The 20,509-nt window shown below is 39.2% G+C and overlaps 1 long non-coding RNA gene across 1 annotated transcript in view; it reads left to right on the top strand.

Moving 5' to 3' along the window:
• The first annotated feature begins 8,854 nt into the window (after positions 1-8,854).
• Positions 8,855-20,509, top strand: part of LOC141278519 (uncharacterized) — a 98,161-nt gene continuing 86,506 nt past the window's right edge. Inside the window, exon 1 of the long non-coding RNA XR_012331279.1 lies at positions 8,855-8,919. This is a non-coding gene — a long non-coding RNA (uncharacterized lncRNA). The remainder of the gene's footprint in view (positions 8,920-20,509) is intronic.

Raw genomic sequence — 20,509 nt, 5'->3', positions numbered from 1 at the left:
AAGGCTGTCATGTGGAAGAAAGCTCAAATGTTATGTAAAGCTTCACAAAGCAGGAACGATAGGTGCAAGCTAGGCATCACAGATGTTGGCTCCACGAAAAAAAGTTTTCTAATGATCAGGACGTTTCAAAAGGAAATCGGAGGCTTACGGTGTAGTCAGCACACTATCACCCTATAAACATTTCTCAAAAATACAGTGGAGAGAATTCCTGCAATGGGTCTCTTGCAAGTCTAAGATTATATGTTCTAACTGACTAAAATTAAAGTACATTATGGATAACACTAATGACCAGCACCTGATGCACATTTACTCTATCCTTGACATTATGTTAAGTGCTTTACATGCATTATCTCATTTTCTACCACTAGGACCCTATGAGATAAGCACGACCTTTACTCCCATTTAAAGAAACCGAGACAAGTTCCGGGAAGATGGCGGAAGAGTAAGACGCGGAGAACACCTTCCTCCCCACAGATACACCAGAAATACATCTACACGTGGAACAACTCCTACAGAACACCTACTGAACGCTGGCAGAAGACCTCAGACCTCCCAAAAGGCAATAACCCCCCCCCCCCCCCACGTACCTGGGTAGGGCAAAAGAAAAAAGAATAAACAGAGACAAAAGAATAGGGACGGTACCTGCACCAGTGGGAGGGAGCTGTGAAGGAGGAAAGCTTTCCACACACTAGGAAGCCCCTTCGCGGGCGGAGGGGGAAAGGTTCGGAGCCGCAGCAGAGAGGACAGCAACAGGGGTGCTGGGGGTGGGGGGGAAGTGGAATCTGGTGCCGACCAGCACTCACCAGCCCGAGAGGCTTGTCTGCTCAGGGACGGGCGGGGGCTGGGAGCTGAGGCTCGGGCTTCGGTCGGAGCGCAGGGAGAGGACTGGGGTTGGCGGCGTGAACACAGCCCGAAGGGGGCTAGTGCGCCACGGCTAGCCGGGAGGGAGTCCGGGAAAAGGTCTGGACCTGCCGAAGAGGCAAGAGACTTTTTCTTCCCTCTTTATTTCCTGGTGCGTGAGGAGAGGGGATTAAGAGCGCTGCTTAAACGAGCTCCAGAGACGGCCGCGAGCCGCGGCTAAAAGCCCGGACCCCAGAGACGGGCGTGAGACGCTAAGACTGCTGCTGCCGCCACCAAGAAGCCTGTGTGCGAGCACAGGTCACTATCCACACCCCTTTCTGGGGAGCCTGTGCAGCCCGCCACTGCCAGGGTCCCGGGATCCAGGGACAACTTCCCCGGAAGAACGCATGGCGCGCCTCAGGCTGGTGCAACGTCATGCCGGCCTCTGCCGCCGCAGGCCCGCCCCGCACTGAGTGCCCCTCCCTCCTCCACGCCTGAGTGAGCCAGAGCCCCCGAATCAGCGGCTCCTTTAACCCCGTCCTGTCTGAGCGAAGAACAGACGCCCTCCTGCGATCTACACGCAGAGGCGGGGCCAAATCCAAAGCTGAGCCCCGGGAGCTGTGAGAACAAAGAAGAGAAACGGAAATCTCTCCCAGCAGCCTCAGGAGCAGCGGATTAAAGCTCCACAATCAACTAGAGGTACCTGCATCTGTGGAATACCTGAATAGACAACGAATCATCCCAAATTAAGGAGGTGGACGTTAAGAGCAAGATTTATTATTTTTTTCCCCTTTTCCTCTTTATGTGAGTGTGTATGTGTATACTTCTGTGTGAGGTTTTGTCTGTATAGCTTTGCTTTCACCATTTGTCCTAGGGTTCTGTCCGTCCTTTTTTTTTTAAATTTTTCTTCTTAATAATTACTTTTTATATTAATGACTTTATTTTACGTTATCTTCTTTCTTTTTTCCTTCCTTCCCTCCTTCCTCCCTCCCTCCCTCCCTCCTTTCTTTCTTTCTTTCTACTTCTACTAGAAGAAAGAAAGAAAGAAGTAGAAAGAAATTCTTTCTTTCTTTCTACTTTTTCTCCCTTTTATTCTGAGCCGTGTGGATGAAAGGCTCTTGGTGCTGCAGCCAGGAGTCAGTCCTGTGCCTCTGAGGTGGGAGAGCCAACTTGAGGACACTGGTCCACAAGAGACCTCCCAGCTCCACATAATATCAAATGGAGAAAATCTCCCAGAGATCTCCATCTCAACACCAGCACCCAGCTTCACTCAACGACCAGCAAGCTACAGTGCTGGACATCCTATGCCAAACAACTAGCAAGACAGGAACACAACCCCACCCATTAGCAGAGAGGCTGCCTAAAATCATAATAAGTCCACAGACAGCCCAAAACACACCACCAGACGTGGACCTGCCCACCAGAAAGACAAGATCCAGCCTCATCCACCAGAATACAGGCACTAGTCCCCTCCACCAGGAAGCCTACACAACCCACTGAACCAACCTTAGCCACTGGGAACAGACACCAAAAACCATGGGAACTACGAACCCGCAGCCTGCAAAAAGGAGACCCCAAACACAGTAAGATAAGCAAAATAAGAAGACAGAAAAACACACAGCAGATGAAGGAGCAAGATAAAAACCCACCAGACCTAACAAATGAAGAGGAAATAGGCAGTCTACCTGAAAAAGAATTCAGAATAATGATAGTAAACATGATCCAAAATCTTGGAAATAGAATAGACAAAATGCAAGAAACATTTAACAGGGACCTAGAAGAACTAAAGATGAAACAAACAATGATGAACAACACAATAAATGAAATGAAAAATACTCTAGATGGGATCAGTAGCAGAATAACTGAGGCAGAAGAACACATAAGTGACCTGGAAGATAAAATAGTGGAAATAACTACTGCAGAGCAGAATAAAGAAAAAAGAATGAAAAGAACTGACGACAGTCTCAGAGACCTCTGGGACAACATTAAATACACCAACATTCGAATTATAGGGGTTCCAGAAGAAGAAGAGGAAAAGAAAGGGACTGAGAAAATATTTGAATAGATTATAGTTGAAAACTTCCCTAATATGGGAAAGGAAATAGTTAATCAAGTCCAGGAAGCACAGAGGGTCCAATACAGGATAAATCCAAGGAGAAATATGCCAAGACACATATTAATCAAACTATCAAAAATTAAATACAAAGAAAACATATTAAAAGCAGCAAGGGAAAAACAACAAATAACACACAGGGGAATCCCCATAAGGTTAACAGCTGATCTCTCAGCAGAAACTCTGCAAGCCAGAAGGGACTGGCAGGACATACTTAAAGTGATGAAGGAGAAAAACCTGCAACCAAGATTACTCTACCCAGCAAGGATATTATTCAGATTTGATGGAGAAATTAAAACTTTTACAGAGAAGCAAAAGCTGAGAGAGTTCAGCACCACCAAACCAGCTCTACAACAACTGCTAAAGGAACTTCTCTAGGCAAGAAACACAAGAGAAGGAAAAGACCTACAATAACAAACCCAAAACAATTCAGAAAATGGGAATAGGAACATACATATCGATAATTACCTTAAATGTAAATGGATTAAATGCTCCCACCAAAGACACAGATTGGCTGAATGGATACAAAAACAAGACCCATATATTTGCTGTCTACAAGAGGCCCACTTCAGACCTAGAGACACATACAGACTGAAAGTAAGGGGATGGAAAAAGATATTTCATGCAAATGGAAACCAAAAGAAAGCTGGAGTAGCAATTCTCATATCAGACAAAATAGACTTTAAAATAAAGATTATTAGAAGAGACAAAGAAGGACACTACATAATGATCAAGGGATTGAACTAAGAAGAAGATATAACAATTGTAAATATTTATGCACCCAACATAGGAGCACCTCAATACATAAGGCAAATACTAACAGCCATAAAAGGGGAAATCGACAGTAACATATTCATAGTAGGGGACTTTAACACCCCACTTTCACCAATGGACAGGTCATCCAAAATGAAAATAAGGAAACACAAGCTTTAAATGATACATTAAACAAGATAGACTTAATTGATATTTATAGGACATTCCATCCCAAAACAACAGAATACACATTTTTCTCAAGTGCTCATGGAACATTCTCCAGGATAGATCATATCTTGGGTCACAAATCAAGCCTTGGTAAATTAAAGAATATTGAAATTGTATCAAGTATCTTTTCCGACCACAACGCTATGAGACTAGATATCAATTACAGGAAAAGATCTGTAAAAAATACAAACACATGGAGGCTAAACAATACACTACTTAATAACGAAGTGATCACTGAAGAAATCAAAGAGGAAATCAAAAAATACCTAGAAACAAATGACAATGGAGACACAACGACCCAAAATCTATGGGATGCAGCAAAAGCAGTTCTAAGAGGGAAGTTCATAGCAATACAACCCTACCTTAAGAAACAGGAAACATCTCGAATAAACAACCTAACCTTGCACCTAAAGCAATTAAAGAAGAACAGAAAACCCCAAAGTTAGCAGAAGGAAAGAAATCATAAAAATCAGATCAGAAATAAATGAAAAAGAAATGAAGGAAATGATAGCAAAGATCAGTAAAACTAAAAGCTGGTTCTTTGAGAAGATAAACAAAGTTGATAAACCATTACCCAGACTCATCAAGAAAAAAAGGAGGAAGACTCAAATCAATAGAAATGAAAAAGTAACAACTGACACTGCAGAAATACAAAAGATCATGAGAGATTACTACAAGCAACTCTATGCCAATAAAATGGACAACCTGGAAGAAATGGACAAATTCTTAGAAATGCACAACCTGCCAAGACTGAATCAGGAAGAAATAGAAAATATGAACAGACCAATCACAAGCACTGAAATTGAAACTGTGATTAAAAATCTTCCAACAAACAAAAACCCAGGACCAGATGGCTTCACAGGCGAGTTCTATCAAACATTTAGAGAAGAGCTAACACCTATCCTCAAACTCTTTCAAAATATAGCAGAGAGAGGAACACTCCCAAACTCATTCTACGAGGCCACCATCACCCTGATACCAAAACCAGACAAGGATGCCACAAAGAAAGAAAACTACAGGCCAATATCACTGATGAATATAGATGCAAAAATCCTCAACAAAATATTAGCAAACAGAATCCAACAGCACATTAAATGGATCATACACCATGATCAAGTGGGGTTTATTCCAGGAATGCAAGGATTCTTCAATATACGGAAATCAATCAACGTGATACACCATATTAAAATTTGAAGCAGAAAATCCATATGATCATCTCGATAGCTGCAGAGAAAGCTTTCGACAAAATTCAACACCCATTTATGATAAAAACTCTGCAGAAAGTAGGCATAGAGGGAAGTTTCCTCAACATAATAAAGGCCATATATGACAAGCCCACAGCCAACATCATCCTCAATGGTGCAAAACTGAAAGCATTTCCACTAAGATCAGCAACAAGACAAGATTTCCCACTCTCACCACTCTTATTCAACATAGTTTTGGAACTTTTAGCCACAGCAATCAGAGAAGAAAAGGAAATAAAAGGAATCCAAATCAGAAAAGAAGAAGTAAAATTGTCACTGTTTGTAGATGACATAATACTATACATAGAGAATCCTAAAGATGCTACCAGAAAACTACTAGAGCTAATCAATGAATTTGGTAAAGTAGTAGGATACAAAATTAATGCACAGAAATCTCCGGCATTCCTATACACTAATGATGAAAAATCTGAAAGTGAAATCAAGAAAACACTCCCATTTACCATTGCAACAAAAAGAATAAAATATCTAGGAATAAACCTACCCAAGGAGACAAAAGACCTGTATGCAGAAAATTATAAGACACTGATGAAAGAAGTTAAAAATGATACAAATAGATGGAGAGATATACCATGTTCTTGGATTGGAAGAATCAACATTGTGAAAATGACTCTATTACCCAAAGCAATCTGCATATTCAATGCAATCCCTATCAAATTACCAGTAGCATTTTTCACAGAACTAGAACAAAAAAATTCACAATTTGTATGGAAACATAAAAGAACCCGAATAGCCAAAGCAATCTTGAGAATGAAAAACGGAGCTGGAGGAATCAAGCTCCCTGACTTCAGACTATACTACAAAGCTACAGTAATCAAGACAATATGGTACTGGAACAAAAACAGAAAGATAGATCAATGGAACAGGGTAGAAAGCCCAGAGATAAACCCACGCACATATGGTCACCTTATCTTTGATAAAGGAGGCAGGAATGTACAGTGGAGAAAGGACAGCCTCTTCAATAAGTGGTGCTGGGAAAACTGGACAGGGACATGTAAAAGTATGCGATCAGATCACTCCCTAACACCATATACAACAATAAGCTCAAAATGGATTAAAGACCTAAATGTAAGGCCAGAAACTATCAAACTCTTAGAGGAAAACTTAGGCAGGATACTCTATGACATAAATCACAGCAAGATCCTTTTTGACCCACCTCCTAGAGAAATGGAAATAAAAACAAAAATAAACGAATGGGACCTAGTGAAACTTAAAAGCTTTTGCACAGGAAAGGAAACCATAAATAAGACCAAAAGACAACCCTCAGAATGGGAGAAAATATTTGCAAATGAAGTAACTGACAAAGGATTAATCTCCAAAATTTATAAGCAGCTCATGCAGCTTAATAACAAAAAAACAAACAACCCAATCAAAAAATGGGCAGAAGACCTAAATAGACATTTCTCCAAAGAAGATATACAGACTGCCAACAAACACATGAAAGAATGCTCAACATCACTAATCATTAGAGAAATGCCAATCAAAACTACAATGAGATATCATCTCACACCAATCAGAATGGCCATCATCAAAAAATCTAGAAACAATAAATGCTGGAGAGGGTGTGGAGAAAAGGGAACCCTCTTGCACTGTTGGTGGGAATGTAAATTGATACAGCCACTGTGGAGAACAGTATGGAGGTTCCTTAAAAAACTACAGATAGAACTACCATATGACCCAGCAATCCCACTACTGGGCATATACCCTGAGAAAACCATAATTCAAAAAGAGTCATGTACCAAAATGTTCATTGCAGCTCTATTTACAATAGCCCAGAGATGTTAACAACCTAAGTGTTCATCATTGGATGAATGGATAAAGAAGATGTGGCACATATATACAATGGAATATTACTTAGCCATGAAAAGAAACGAAATTGAGCTATTTGTAATGAGGTGGATAGACCTAGAGTCTGTCATACAGAGTGAAGTAAGTCAGAAAGGGAGAGCCAAATACCGTATGCTAACACGTATATATGGAATTTAAGAAAAAAAAATGTCATGAAGAACCTAGGGGTAAGACAGGAATAAAGACACAGACCTACTAGAGAATGGACTTGAGGGTATGGGTAGGGGGAAGGGTAAGCTGTGACAAAGCGTGAGAGAGGTATGGACATATATACACTACCAAACGTAAAGTAGATAGCTAGTGGGAAGCAGCCGCATAGCACAGGGAGATCAGCTTGTTGCTTTGTGATCGCCTGGAGGGGTGCAATAGGGAGGGTGGGAGGGAGGGAGACGCAAGAGGGAAGAGATATGGGAACATATGTATATATATATAACTGATTCATTTTACTGTAAAGCAGAAACTAACACACCATTGTAAAGCAATTATACTCCAATAAAGATGTTAAAAAAAAAAAAGAAACCAAGACATAAAGCAGTCATACTTTGTTTAAGGTCATGGACTTGAGGTGTGCACCCAGGTACTATGACTTAGAAGCCGTCCTCCTTATTCTTGCCACCAATGCCTGGATTTAAAGCAATCCCACAATTTAAAAAAATTTAAGAAATAAAATGCAAATTCCTCATTTAGCTGTAAATGCAGTTCCTTTCTTCACTCCTTTCTAGGGACTCACAGTCATGAAGCCAGGTCTTTGAATTCTCCTTTCTGACATGCTAATATTACCACAGCTCCCTTTTCACAGCTCCCACTTAGATGATCCCTCCTCTAGAATCCAGTTCAAACAATTAGAGAATCTGTCCTGCTAGGTTAACTTGATTTCTCCTCGATATTTTTCTTTTAGAAAATCGTCCTGTGAGAGTGATTGTCCCTAAGCAATTCTATGTACTTACTTTTGAGTAAAAATCCTGACTGCTGAGAATACTTTCAGAGAAGAATGCATCGTTATTTCCAACTCCTGGACTAATCTGAGAATAGTTTTGGCAACCTGTGTATCCCTACTCCCAGTTTTCAAATGTTCATACTGCCTGATGCAAGGTAGATATTGACTGAAAGTTTGTTGAATGAAAGACTACATTCATAGATCTTAATCACAACTGCTTTTTGAAACAACATACAGTCTCACACATATAAATCTTCTGATCATTTTTCATGGTTGTACACTGGTCTAGAATAATGCCAGGCCATTCCACACACACGCTTGGTAAAAACAAAGCAAAAGTATTTGTTTTCATACAGAAGGGCTAATTATGTATTACCAAGAGGAAATATGTCTACACCAAGAGTTACCATATTGGGATCACATAAGCAGAACAGATAATGGGAGGATACATATCTGGAAACTGACTCTATCCTCAAAGCTGGACCCTATCTTCCAGAACCACACCCAAAGACTCGATGTTCAGAAACTAAGAGGTGAATGTAGCTGTATTAATTTCTAAATAAAAGGTAAAGGTTAAAATTAAGACAATGAAGAACAGAACCCCTAAGCTTAACAGAAGAAACGGGCAAGAGTAGAAGATTGCCGGTCCCAGAACGTAAGAGGTCGACTAAACACCTCACATGGGAGCCATGACAACAACACCCTAGCCACACAATCTCTTGAACTCAATGGTATTTTGTGCTAATGACGTCCCTCTTCTTTTTTTTTAACCATTTCTTAAAATTGAAGTATAGTTAATTTACAATGTTGTGTTAGTTTCAGATGTAGAGAAAGTATATACAAACATATATATTTATATATCTATTCTTTTTCAGATTCCTTTCCATTATAGGTTATTATCAGATACTGAATATAGAAAAGAGTCCCCTGTGCTCACAGTAAGTCTTTGTTGTTTATCTATTTTATATATAGTAGTGTGTATCTGCTAATCCCAAACTCCTAATTTATCCCTTCCCCCCTCCCCTCGCTTTCCCCTTTGGTATCCATAAGTTTGCTTTCTATGTCTGTGAGTCTATTTCTGTTTTGTAACTAAGTTCATTTGTATCACGTTTTTAGATTCCACATATAAGTGATATCATATGATATTTGTCTTTCTGTGTCTGACTTACTTAGTATGATAATCTCTAGGTCCATCCATGTTGCTGCAAGTGGCATTATTTCCTTCTTTTTACGGCTGAGTAATATTCCATTGTATATATGTACCACATCTTCTTTATCCATTCCTCTGTCAATGGACATTTAGCTTGTTTCCATGTCTTGGCTATTGTAAATAGTGCTGCTATGAACATTGGGGTGCGTGTATCCTTTAGAATTATAGTATTGTCCGGATATATGTCCAGGAGTGGGATTGCGGGATCATATGGTAGCTCTATTTTTAGTTTTTTGAGGAACCTCCATACTGTTCTCCATAGTGGCTGCACCAATTTACGTTCTCACTAACAGCGTAGGAGGGTTCCGTTTTCTCCACACCTTCTCCAGCATTTGTTATTTGTAGACTTTCTGATGATGGCCATTCTGACTGGTGTGAAATACCTCATTGTAGTTTTGATTTGTATTTCTCTAATAATTAGTGATGCTGAGCATTTTTTCATGTGCCTGTTGGCCATCTGTATGTCTTCTTTGGAGAAATGTCTATTTAGGTCTTCTGCCCATTTTTTGATTGGGTTTTTTTTTTTTGATATTATGTTGTATGAGCTGTTTGTATATTTTAGAAATGAATCCCTTGTTGGTTGCTTCATTTGAGAATATTTTCTTCCAGTCCATAGGTTGTCTTTTAATTTCATTTATGGTTTCCTTTGCATGAAGATCCTCTTCCTAACACTGATACTGCTGATGTCCCATTAGGACCATATATTTCACTATTAAATTTGAATATTTTTGAAAATAAATATGCCGAAAGAAGAAATAGATTTTTGCATGAGGAAGCTTATCCTTATGACTTACAGCAACAATTATAGATGTCAAAATCACATCCCTAAAATAGGTACAGTAAAAATTATGGATAGTGTTATTTAGAAATGACTATCAATGCGAATACATAAAAATATAGTTGTTGGATCATGCTGTCTTTTGGCGTCAAACAGAAACAAAAAATGAACTGGATTTGTAGGTTATTTCTGCAAGATTCTAATAAAATGAATTTAAAAAATAACTTTGCCAACTGATGATGTGGTTTAAAAGTCAATGCTTAAATGCCAACCAAAATCTAGCACCCTAAACTCTTAAGCAAGGACCACACGTTCTCTATTTTCTGTGTGCAATATCAACAAGGTAGTTGAAGCATTTCAATGACATGCAGAGTCCTGAAAACATTCAGGTTGACAGCTGAGAAGTTATGGCAGACCCATCATTTTGATGTACAGAAATCAGGTGTTTCACATAAAATAAAAACTCTGCCATCAGTTATGCATAAAAGACAAGTCGTAACTAGGAATTTCAGGTACAGAAACAACTATTTATGTGCAGGAAAGTGGAAAGGTCTGCAGCTGATGGATCTGTCTCTACCGTGATATCATGCACCTTAGAATTTTAAAGCTAGAAGGGAACTTGTGAAGGTACAAACTCTTCTTTCAGCAATTAGAGAAACTGGTTATCCAAAGAAGCCAAGTGAATTATTTAAATTAGCCGTCTACAAAGAGATCCAATTCAATTTTCCTATGTTCTTTCTATCCATTAGGGAGATTCCCCAAACCCCACCCCCATCACAAAATGGGAAAGGAGGCAGGTAGGAGGGTCGAATTAACTCTTCAGCATACCATAATTCTAAATCACTCACATACACCAACGCTTTGCTATCATATGGGAACCTAAAAAGATGAAAGGTGTCGTCCCTCTCCTCAAGAAGCCTATATTTTAATTGGGAAGTTTATGATTCAGTGGGGGTAAAATATTGTTTTCTTATAGACTAGAATACTGCTCTCTGTGTCAGCATGGAACACCCTAAGGTAGCAAGTTTCCTGTCACTCCTGGTCCTCTATGACACTGATTCTATTGTCACTCCTGCTTTAATCCTTCTTTATTTTTGTAACTCACTTTTGTTACGACGTATTGTAATCAGTACAAAAGAATAAGGTACGATTAATCTTATAGCAAACATCTGTGTTCCCACCATGCATCTTAAGAAACAGAAAATTCTGCAGTTCTTCCTATGTTCCTTCCCACAGGGTTTGGATATAATTTTTGTCATAGTTACATATACATATACACATATATGTATATGTACACATATACAGGTATGTATATATATACACATATACATATATGCAGCATATCGTTATGTTTTATGTATCTTGGACTTTGTAAGTGGTAACGTATTGTATACATACTTCTATGATTAGTATATTTATCCAACTTTATATTTTCAAGATTCAACCGTGTTTGCAGGTGAATTCCAGCTCATTTTCCCTGTTGTACAATATAAAATTGCACTGCATGCAGATGACACATGTATTTGTTCATCTAAGAATAAGCCTTTAAGTAGCTTGGGATTGTTTTATTGCTTTTAATTTTACTGTTACAAACAATGGTCACTATTTTACAGATATCGTTTCACTTATACAGGAATATCTTTCGGGCATGTGCAAGATCTTACCACAGCCCTTTCCTAAGTTGTTATGCCCATGTATCCTCCTAGAATCAGTAATTACGAGTTTCCATTTCTCTGTATCCTCACCGCTCTTGGTTTCATCTGACTCAAAATTTTGTCAATCTGCTGAGTGTGAATTGTATCACAGTGGCTTTCATTTGCATTTCCCTGTTTACTGATATTGAGCATTTTTATATGTTTATTAAACATTCAGATTTTCTCTTCTGTGAAGTGCAAGTTCATGCCTTTTGCACATTTTTCTATTTAGTTGTTTTTCTTTTTTTTATTGATTTGTAGCAATGTCATTCTCAAAATCAATGACTCATTGGTTGTATGTGCTGGAAATATCTTCTCCCAGATTATAACTTGCATTTGCAGGTTTTTTACCCTGTCTTTTGAGAAATGGATTGTTCAATTTTAATGCAATTATAGTTATCATCTTTTCGCTTTTGTGTCTTGTTTGTAAAATCATTCCCCACAGTGCAGTCATGAGCAGAGTGGGCCATCCATTCTTCCAGACCCTAATTTCATTCTAATCCTCATGGAGCCCTGCCAAATGCAACAGTATTCCATATGACCTCGTGACTCCACTATTCTCTCTTCCTAAACCTAAATTCCAAGCTGTAACCAACTGCATGTCCACTGTGATGCAATCCTGCACCGTGATGAAATACCTTCCCACCTTGCTGATCTGGGTCTTTTATCCCCTCAGATTCAGGCCTTCCTTCCCCTGCTTGATCTGTCAGGTAGGGAGTGAGGGCTGACACTTTATCAGCATTTCCCAGGGTCCTGCTGTTTTTCTGTCGGGAGACACTGGCCAGAAAGTAGAGGACCGTCCGCTCCCGCCTCCATCCCATTTCCCCTCACTGCCCCCCTCCAACCCCCTGCCCAACGCCTTGTCCTAATGACTCAGCAGCATCTCTGGCAACAGCTGTCTTCCCTCCCCGACAGGTCAAGCTCAAATGGATCCAGTTGCCACCAGCAATTCTGGGTCCTGAGGTTCAGTCACATCCCCACCCTGCTTTGTGCCCCGCCCTGAGGGACTCATAACTTCCTTCTGTGATTAATATCCAGGTCACTTCACATCCATTGTTTGGCTTTCGTCTCATCCCTTATCACTGGAAATTAAGTGGAAATCAGTGGAATTAAGTGAAATCTTCTCACAGTGCTTCCAAGCCCCTTTAGAACTCAGCCCCATTTCCCTCCCCAACTTTATCCCCTGCTTCTTCCTGCCCTTAGTGTGTGATATAGACAAGCCAAACTTCATTTGCTTCTTATTCTTTTTAAAATCATCCCATGGCTTCTCATCCTGGAAGAGGTCACCACCACCACCACCACCACCATCTGCACCAACCTTTGTGTTTCTCATCTTCGTGGGAAAACTCTATCCACTCTTCAAATCTCCGCACACTCCACCGTGAATCCATCTCTACAGCTCGGTCAGAATTAATCAGTTCCTTTTCTTTAAGAACACACAAGTGCTGCTATTCTGCATGGTGTGGGGAGGAGGGGCAGTTACAGCATTAACACTCAAGCACACTGATGCTTGAGCCAGGTTTTCATTGGTCCAAATCCCAACTCTTCTGCTAAGAGCTATACAGCCTCGGCAACTCACTCAACCTCCCTGACCTTCAGCTTCGTCTTTACAAAATGCAAAAAATAAAGGTACCTTACTGGGAGGATGGTTGTCAGCGTTTCGTGAGCCAATGCATCTAGCATTCAGTAAAGGCTGCTATTAGTATAACTTCACATTGCCTCCCACTTTTGGCTTAAACGCCTCTGCACATCTGGTGAGTGTGTCCATGGGCTCCTCAAGGATGAGGACCACAGCCTTCTGTTGTTTGTTTAGCAGCCCTTTATCTGAGCATTGTATTTGCATCTAATACATGTTCTATAAATATTTGTTAAAAGGTACAAATCTGTTCTAACCTCCCAGGCAGGGAGGTTGGACGTTAGGAAGCATTCTCCTCTTCCCTCACCTTCTACTTGTCACAATCCTTTTGGGGAGTTGACTTTTCTCTTCTTACATATCCAGTCTCTAAGCTCCCCAAAATTATATCAACAGCAAAAAAATCAAGCCATATACCCCATTTACCTCTCGGGGGGAGTGAACAAACAGGAGATTTGCTACATCTGTGAAACCTTCATACAACACAGGAACTACACAAGAACACCATTTACGAAACACACACTGGACTTGGAAACTAAGGGAGGATTTTTTTTTTCCTTTAAATGTTGTCAGCAAGGAATGAGAAACTCAGCAGGAACTCACACCCCTGGTGATTCTGCAGAGTAACGGGGAGAACCAAGCTGAGCCTTTCAAGACAAAAAAGTGATGCATTGGGCAGAGGTGGTGTAAGGGAGGTCACCTGAAAAGCAAGGCAGTGTAAGAGATGCCTGGATGCCCAGCCTCTAGAAGTGTCTCCCCAGACCAGTACACTGGAGAGGAAACTTCTCTCAATACAATACCCCAGATTGTGTCATGCTTTACAATTAAGAATTGAGAGGAAGTAGTAACCAAAAAATTTATATGCATAAAATTAGGGATGACTATTCCTGTGAATCGAAAATCTATATCCTTAAAATACGTAGGGTATAATTCCTAAAGAATCGGAAGCCACAATTACAACAGAGATATCGATTAGTTTGCCAAGGCAACAGAGGTGTTTTAGGCTTAACAACATAGGGAAAGAAATTATCCAAGATACAGTTTACATATCCAGGCATTGCTAGTTCTAAAAGAAAGTCTTGTCATTGCTGAAGCTAAGCGGCATCTCGGGGCTTTAGTTAGTCCGTGGAGCATGGGGCATCTTCTTTCCAACGTACTGTAAGTCATGTGCAGCAAGTACCAAGACTAATAGTTATCTTGCTATTAGCAAGAAAAAGCACAATGCTGTGCTACTATAAATCTAGCTAAGAGTTAAGAAATTATATGTGAAAAATATCTATGTTCCTTCCCTTAAAGGTTTTGCATAGTAATACTTTGTAGAATTGATGTTGATAAAATTCACTGCAATTAGAAAGAAGAAAACAGAACAGCCAAGCCAGCATAGGACTTATACCAATATTACTGACCAGCGAGTTTCCCAGCATCAGTAAAACTTCTATGGAAAATTAATTTCATGCTTGTCTGCTCTGGTAAAACCCCTTACTGAGTTGTTATAAAAAGAGAAAATTGAGATCAGCTGTGGGAATACCAAAAAGGGTTGATGCAGCTAAAAAGAATTGTCATGTTTACATGTTTTATTGCTTTAGGGTCCACACCCGCCTAGAACCCTTAGTAAGGTTGCTTTTCTGCTAACAGAGTTCAAAATTATTGCCCACGTGAGTCCTCACAAAAATTCTGGAAAGATGCATGTATACCCAGAGCAAGTAAAAACAATAATAATAATAATATAATGAAATTATTAACCCATTTAAAGAACAGATGGACAGACTTTCTATGTGAGAAACTAGCCAATCATTGAGAAATCTGCATAATATTTACTGTACAGAGTTCAAACCTCTGTTCTCTAATATTTGTGTTTGCTATAATTTGTTTCACAAGACAAAGTCTAGGGTACATTCATCTATGTTAGGGAGATCTGTAGCTTTTCAAATTCTGTAAAAAAATTCTGAGCAGAAACTAAGCATATTATTTTGTTTATCTTAGGAAGCAATTTGCTTCAAGGTGAAATTTCAAAAGATTCACCTTCCAGGTGATTTCATATTTTTTGTTATTATGCATTTGAAAACAGCTTGGGCATGACATACCATACCTTCTGCTCATCTAAATAAGACTGAGGAACAGATGGCTACTGACCTTTATCTCCAATCACGTTCTGCCTGCCGGCATATTATCTTATTTGTAAAAATTAATCTTCTTACCTTCCAGTATTTCTCAGATGGGAAGTTGATTCAAGAGCCTATCAGTAATTATCATAAGTATTAACAGCTTGACACACATGCATATAGTCCCATGGATTCCTGTCTAGGAAATCAACTTTCTGGTATTTTTAACAATCAAAAACCACAATTTTATATCTCCTAGTTGGAGATATAAAAGAATAAGCATATTCACAAAACCAGTGTGTTCACCCTAAAAATGCTCTGGTATATTTATCAGACAAATAGGCAAATCATTTAAATATTGGCACTGAGAAACCAATTTTCAATGGTCTAGGTCATGTAGAAAAATTTAATGGTGGGTAAAAAAAAAGTGCTATCCTCATTCTAAAGCATGTAATTATTAACCAGAAAAGGAAGGCACTATATACATGAAAGTCCTTTGTGATATATATTTATTTACTATTTCTTTAGCAATTAAGGATACATTTTATGAAAATAACATTGGTGTACCTCACAGGAAATACTTTTAAGAACTTGAAGTTTATGTCTGCATGTCCAGAGGCACACATAGACCTAGGGCGGAGTCAAGGCAAAGATAACTATATGCTTACTCGGTGGGTTACAAATTCTTTTATTACCAATGTATTTTCTCATTTCATCTTCACCTCTTAAGGGGTAAATATTATATTCTGGTAGGTAGCAACTTATAAAACAAAGATATATTCAAAATTTTGTAGCAATAATCTATATACTTCAGAAGACATTTTTGTAGAACTGAAATGTCCAAAATTACCCCAAATTGTACTTTGCATATGAAGACCCAAGCATCATGTGGCGTCTTCAGAGAGAGTAAAAAATAATAGTATAATATTTGAGGAAAATGACTGTTTCAAAATTGTGTGATTGTTTAACAAATTTTGTCAAGTAAGTTTTGTGGTAGGAAAATAATCTTTCCCAAATTAACAGTGACTGTTAATATAAATGGCCCTTGGGAAAGGACTTAAATTTTTGTTCTCTCTATGCTGGTATGTGCGTATATATATATATATATATATATATAATTTTTTTTTCGGTACACGAGCCTCTCACTGTTGTGGCCTCTCCCGTTGCGGAGCACAGGCTCCGGAAGCGCAGGCTCAGCGGCCATGGCTCACGGGCCCAGCCGCTCCGCGGAATGTGGGATCTCCCCGGACCGGGGCACGAACCCGTGTCCCCTTGCATCGGCAGGCGGACTCCCAACCACTGCGCCACCAGGGAAGCCCCTATGCTGGTATATATTTTATAAAACAATTAAGTCAGGCTATAAGACTAATCTCTTTGAAAACAAAAGAATGTTATCTATACAACTTTTTGCATAGTTGTTTATGATCTTTTAATGATGCTAGCATCATTATCCTGATATTTTCTACTTGAAAAGAAAGCAAATTTACAGGGTGAACATTACTGTGGAAGTTTAATCTCTTATCAATGTGCCTACAGATTCAATTAGTATGACAATTTACAAATAACATAAAAATGTTACTCACTGTATGGGAATCTGTTGGAAGTTTTCTTTTGATCCCAGAAGTAATTAAAATAGTGCAGAAGATAAGGTCAGCGTCTAGAACTGGACCTGCATGAGTTTTCTTGAGAATTGACTACAAACATTCAAATACTCTTTGAAAAAGAAAATTATAATTTTTCACCTATCTTGGCTTATCAATAACTTAAAGCAAAACTCGACAATTTAAGCTGCAATTATAAAAAAAAAACCACTAGTATTTCCCTAAAGTATTAATGAAAAATGAATACTAGCTCATTATTAAAAGTGTACAATGGTACAGTCAAGATAATTATTTTTATAAGTAAATTTTGTTTAACTGTATTTGAAAAAATCCAAAAGGAATGGGTCTTAAGAAATGATGCAACACATCTATTTAGTATCACATGTTTAATGTCCTAAAATACAAAATGTAAATGCATATAAATAATATATCATAAATGATTATTTTATTTTAAAACTATGATATATAATTTACACTAACCCATTTTAAAGGGATATAATTTATGAATGATAATAACTAATATAACACTCAGTTGTTGATAATCAGTGATGATAAATGAAAGACATTACTGAGGATGTACAAAGACAGATAGTAATAAAAACAGGCATTGTAAAATCAATGAATTTTAGCCCTAGAGTTTTGAGACTTCTCAAATTTCCTCCATCAAAATATATCTAAAAGTCTGACATGTATTCCAGCATATCCAAAGGAGCTGAGGCATTAGTTCCAGATTTCTTTCAAGTTACACATTTCGTTTTTAAATCTGATAATATATTTATCTTACTATCATTACTCAGGTAATGTGTCTTTCCCAAAATCTTTGAGTAAAAATGTGCTCCAGAAAGTGTGCCCCTATTAATACTGTGGATTTATTTAAACTCTGATAGTCACAGCACCCCAAAGTCCTGGCATATGGATATCCCTGAATAAAATCATAGATTTGGTCCAATCTCCACCTAGACCCAGACAGGTTAAGATGAACCTGACCGAGGTCGGCAGCTACACAACGGTAGCTGTAAGGCAAGAACTCTGCTTCTTGACTCCCCATCTATTTCTTTTATATCAATTTCTTTGTCCCAATCAACTGGTATCTATGGCTACAATTCAGGAACTATGGATTCTACTTCCGGTTTTACATGGAAACCTATTATATCACAGCTTGCTATTAAATAAATCCAGATATTATGTAAGTTAAAATTAATCCCATCAATATCCTTCTGATAAAGAACAAAAAAAAATGCCTAAGCAGGGAAATCATATTTATCCTAAACAGTTACCTAGTGCCTTGAAACTGCTGGGATGGTTCTAAATCTAAAAAATAAACAATAGGAAAGGGAAGGATTCATTTCCTTGGTTCTCACCCTGACTCTATGAGGTCATTATTATTAACATCCCCATTTTTGCAAGTGGGGAGAATTGAGACTGTGAAGATTTCAATAAAAGCATGTACAAGTTAAGAATTAGAAAGTGGTAGATACAGGAGCTGAATTCAAGACTGCAGAGAGTGTACTCTTAATCGCCATGCTCTATTTCTTGCAAAACAAAGATGGTTGCTAAAAACATAAAGATGACCCCATTATACACCATGAGTGAGTCGTTTACCAGCTAGAAATTATGGAAGGTTCAGAACCATTGCCACTGGCCATCACAAGGTGGTCGGCATGAAAACTCAGACACTTGGGAGACTGAGAAGAGGAAGGGAAAAAAAGAAAGGCAAACACAGGATGGGAGAAGTGAGAGAGAGAGACTGAAACAGTGGAAGGCCTAGAAGCAGCAGAGATGGTAGGTAAACATTCAGAAGTCTCGGAGAGAGTGAGCATGGAGGGGAGGTTAGAAGCAGCTTGAGGCCATGAGCAACAGACCATGCAGCAAGAGAAATAGGGAGTGAAAATTCAGAAATAGACAAATATTTCTGCAGGGAAGTGATCCACGATAGGGAGGCAGGGAACGTGTAGATTTCTGGGCAGTAGGATGAGGGGAGGGAGGCAGCGTAGAGGTAACACTGCACCTCGTTCACATAAAAGCAATAGTGATGCTTGGAACTGTGGTTCCAGAGCCTGCAGGGTGGCAGGTGTGGGTTGTATCCTACCAGAAGACATACTGGAAAAAGCATAGAAAATTGACCCCCACAAAATGCATGAATTTGTGATTTTAATTAGAATGACTTGTAATTTTATAATTAGAAATCTCCCTAAAAAAATCTAGGTTTACAGTGGCTTTTTTTTTTTTAATCATAATTTTGGGCAACCCTGGGCCTCTTTAGCTTCCTTAAATACACACTATTCCTAGGTCAACACCAATGCCAGTGTAATCTTCTAAATATATATATTCTTTGTCACCCTTATACCTGAAATCTTTGAAAATCCAAATTCTAGTGAGATGCAAGAAACCTTTGGTGGCCTGGCACCACTGACTTCTCTACTGTTACTTCTGTCTACTTTTCCGTATGCATCTCCACGAAAAGGAATTACTTATAGAGCCTTGAAAGCACAGTGCGCTTGCTGCCTGCACACTTTTATGCAGGATGCTCCTCGCGTCTTGAACACTTTGGGCCGAACTAACTACTTCACATCCTTCAAGCTCAGAAATCACCTTCCCCAGGAATCCCTCCATTACCCAGGTCTTGCACTTTTCTATGTCATGGTACTCACATCACCTACAATTATCACCTGTCTAATCATTTTGTCCAAATCTTTATCTCCAACCCACATTGCTTATTTGTTTACCACTGATGTCCTAGATCCATATTTGTAACTTCTGTGTTCATAGTTCCAACTTGTCTACTTGAATGTGCCTTGGCCATATACAAGCCTGAACTCCTCTGGTCCCCAAGTATCTCCCCAGGAGCTGAACCAGCTCCTCCCCAGCTATTCCCTATTCTAATAAATGTCTCAGATGCTCAAGTGAGAAAAACTGGGGGGTCATCCTTGTTGCCTTCCATGGCAACCATGAAAATGCACTCACAGAACACCAACTACAGGTGATGTTACAGGGCTACAGGTGATGCACTTCGAAATCCATCCCCACGTTTGTACTGAGCCCATGATTCCCAAGAGCCAGTGATGGTGTGCGTCAGGGGTGCCATGGTAGAACATTCCTGGAGATGAGAGACTCTTCAGATGGCCACCTTTAGCTTGAGTACTCCCCAACAACTTTTCAGAAACGTTGCTAGACTATTGGGTAATCTAAGACACCTCCACCTAACTTTCTCTCTCCTTCCCTTGCGGTCAGATTGCATCAAGATCTGCTGGCTCTCCCAACCTTATCCAGCTCCATCCCTATCTTCTCTTTCATAGGTACTTCCTCTAATAAAATTCTTTCAGATTCACTCCCATGCTTGCTACTGCTCTTGGAATATCTGGCCTAATGCACTATCTTCTCCCTCTTCTCTAAGTATGGTTTATCCTGTTTCCTAAACATGCCCTGAATTTATTCTCATTGCCATTAATATGTTAGACCAGGCTAGTAGCAGCTTTTGTCTAGTTTTTCTTTTTTTAATGTAACAGCTTT

The sequence above is a fragment of the Tursiops truncatus genome, chromosome 4, assembly GCF_011762595.2.
Source record: "Tursiops truncatus isolate mTurTru1 chromosome 4, mTurTru1.mat.Y, whole genome shotgun sequence".
NCBI classification, from domain to species: domain Eukaryota; kingdom Metazoa; phylum Chordata; class Mammalia; order Artiodactyla; family Delphinidae; genus Tursiops; species Tursiops truncatus.
This window is presented reverse-complemented; position numbering and strand designations above follow the sequence as displayed.